The following is a 3,751-nucleotide window of genomic DNA, read 5'->3' as shown; positions in this document are numbered from 1 at the left end:
GAAGAAGGGTCTAGGCCCGAAACGTCAGCCTTCCTGCTCCTCTGATGTTGCTTGGCCTGCTGTGTTCATCCAGCTCTATACCTTGTCATCTCAGATTCTCCAGCATCTGCATTTCCTACTATCTCAGGAAAGTTGGCGTTTCGGGTTGGGCGGGACCCTTCTTCAGCAATCGATCACTGCCTTGAACATACTGAATGACTGAGCCTACTCAGCTCTGCTGGATGGAGAATTCCAAAGATTTACCTAATCTCTGAGTGAAGAAATTCCTCCTCGCTTCAGACTTAAATGGCCTACCATTTATTCTGAGACTGTGTCACTTGCTTCTAGACTGATCACCTCTCCGCCTCCAAACCAGGGGAAAAATCCCTCCTGTCTCTAACCTGTCAAGCCCTGTAAGAATTTTGTGTACTTCATTAGACCACCTCTTGTTTTTCCAAACTTTACAGAATAAGCCCAGTCTCCTTAAACCCTCCTGGAAGATATCAGCAGATTCAATACTAACTGTCAACAGTGAATTTGATATGTATTGGAAAGGAAAAGCTTGCAGTTCCTTAGGGGATAATTGGTTGGGATGGGCAATGGGACTGATTGGATAACTCTTTCAAAAAGCTGGAGTAGGCACATAGATCTGAACTGCCTCTTTCTTACTGATATGCATGGGGATTTGTGATTTGAAAACCTCTACTGATCATTCCATTAATAACAATTTCGTCTTGCACAGCACATTTCTCAAACCACTCACAGGAAGTTGACACATTGAGCAGGAGGTAAGGAGTGAATGGAGAGGCAATGCAAAGCATGGTTACTGAAGCCAGTTTTAAGGAAACTTTTAAAGATTTGGAAAGCAGTAATATGTGGAAGACTTTAGGACCAGAATTGTAAAGTGAAAGGATATTATGGCTGAAAGTTGCACCACCAATGGTGAACATTGAGATCCTCAATTGATAGACAGATGATATTTGATGGACATTAAAGAGATTGTGCATCCAGTTTCTACTTTTATTTAAAGTCTAGTATAATGAGGATATACATAATGATATATTTATTATGTATTTCTTATCCATTACACTTTGTCTTTGGAGCAGCAAATAGCAAAGCCAGAATACTTGCAAACTCTTAACTGCTCCTGGTAATCATATTAAAAAAAAATCAAAAACTAAGCCACATTTATTGCCTGCAACCTTAGCAAGGAACAGGTAGCAAAGTCTCAGGATAAGGAGCAGACATTTCAGACTGAGATGAGAAGAATTTTATTTACTTAGAATGTTTTGTATCTTTGGAATTCTCAAACCTTGGAAATTGTGGATGGTCTTTTGTTGAGCACATTCAAAGCTGAGATGGATTAATTTTTGAAATCTAAGAACATCAAGGGATTTGAAAATCTGGTGTGACATTCAGAATTAGGATCAGTCATGGACTTATTAAATGGCAGAGCAGACTTAAAGGATTATGGTCTACTCCTACCCTTAATTGATATGTTCTTACATTAGAGAATCTGCACATGGGGCATAATTGGTTTTGTGTGATCTGGTGACAGAATTACTTGGATATGTCCAAGTTGTGGGTGACTTTGTCAGCTTCAGTGCATTGTTCATAATTGAAGAATCTCATGCTAGATCGGCAATAGACGCCCTCAGAGTTGGCAGCACATGTTGTTCGTTGGTCCTTGGGGCAACATATGCAGCTATGCTACCCCTGGTCTTCTTCTGAGTATGCTAAATGTGGTGAGTTTAGATGGGTACTCACAGCATCCTGAACCAAGCTTCCATGCTTGCCTTCACGTGGCCTCGTTGGCTGCATTGTTTTCCCAAGAGAAATGGCCCCAAATGGAGCTTGTAAGGTTCCTTTTTAGGGTGTTAGTGTGTTGTTTGTACTGATCACCTTAATGACATTAGCACTGAGACAGTTCCCCACAGAAGATATGTTTGGAGAATCTGTAATCATCCATGTAGAAGACTTGACCTGTCTTTCTAAGGTGAATTTTCTGGGGAGTGATGAAGGGCATCATTGTTCTGGATTTTGTCCTACCATTGATTTTTCATAATGTGACTTAAGTATCTTTGTTGGAAGTGTTTCAGAGCTTTAATGTGGTACCTCTAGAAGACCCAGAATTCTGTGCCATGCAGCAGGATGGTAAGGACAATGGCCTGGTAAATTTTGATTCTCATCCTCAGCTTAATGCAATGCTGCATCAGGAGATAATCATGGGGTCAGCCTAAGGCAGAATTTGCTTTCTCATTGCATGCAGTGATTTCTTTCATCAATGGAGGTATTCTTACACAGCAAACAACCAAACAACGGGAATTTTTCTACAACATTGAGACTTGTGTTATCAGTTTGATTTTGTCTGGGACTTTTTATAGATTGTGCCTGATGCTGTCTGACCATAATTTTGTTCTTGAAGGTACCGATTTGGAGATCAATGTTTTAAACAGCATTCGAGAATTTCTTTGCCATAGTCTGGATTTCTTCCTTGCTGAGGGCAATCATTTACATAGAGAAGCTATTTGATTACTCTGCACAGTTTGGAGAGATTAATCAGTTGAACAGCTTCCATGAACAGAACTTAATGTTGATGCCTGCAGACATACCTCTGGTGGCTTCCTTCAACATTGCAACAAAGAGATAAAAGGGTCGGGGAGTTATGACATATCCTTGTTTTATGCTGTTTACAGCTCCACAGGCACAAATAAGTCTAATTAAGCCATTATGAAGCCAGAATAAGATTTTGACAAGCTTGATTCTGTGTCTGAGGTATAAACCAAGCTTAGGAAGGTCTATGAGCAGCATATCTACATTTTGATATTGCTCTTTATGCTTTACCTACAGTTGTCCATTTTCAAACATTATGTTAGCTGTTCCAAGGTAAGCCCAAACACTGCTTCCAGAGGAACACAATCTAATAGACAACTTCAGAGGACTCTTGTAGAACCGCTCCTTTGTGTGAAAATTTGTTCCTCAATTGATGCCACACATATTTTTGGATTCTTTCTGTTTCCAAATGTTGACTATGTTGCCATTCTTGTGGTTCTCTGGAACATTTTCCTGATTCTAAATACTCTTGAAGACAGCAGCAAATTTGTTAACAAGTTCTGTATTATTACAGATCATGGCTGGAGAGTCATCAGGGCCTAAGGGCTTTGCACTGTCTGTTTGATTTGATTATCTTTATTACCTCTTCAGTAGAAGGAGAAAGAGATAGATGACCTTTCTCAGGAAACAGCTTGAGTAGATGCAGAGAATTTGCTGAGATGTGGGAATCTCAGTTGAGGAGCTTGACAAAGTATTTATGCCCATCTTTCCATTATCAGTGATTTGTTCTTTCCATCAGCTGTTAGGATAGCAGCAAAGGTTGTGGTCAGCAAGCTATTATCAGTCTTCAGCACAGTGTAAAATACGGATATGTCTCTCTGCTAGATATTGCAGCTTTTGTGCTCTACCAGTGCATTTCTCTTATTCTGAAGCTTGCATCTAGCAAAGGTGTTTATTAATTCTGTAAAATCTGTGTAGAACAGATGATAGTGAAATAGTAGCCTATGGGCTTCAATGGAAAGAACCTTTCAAGGAGGTTAGAAACATGGGCTGTTAGCAATTTGGGGTGGAAATTAATCATTGTTATGCAAAATGGTAACAAAAACTATCAATTTTGCCTGTTACCCCAAAGAGGTCTGAAAATGTACAATTCCAATTCAGCAGCAACCTGAAATAGGAGATAGAGTCTATGGATATGCGAATGAGGCATCTAGTTCAA

Source organism: Rhincodon typus, chromosome 7 (genome assembly GCF_021869965.1).
Source record: "Rhincodon typus isolate 14 chromosome 7, sRhiTyp1.1, whole genome shotgun sequence".
NCBI classification, from domain to species: Eukaryota; Metazoa; Chordata; class Chondrichthyes; order Orectolobiformes; family Rhincodontidae; genus Rhincodon; species Rhincodon typus.
Note: the sequence above shows the minus strand (reverse complement) of the source record.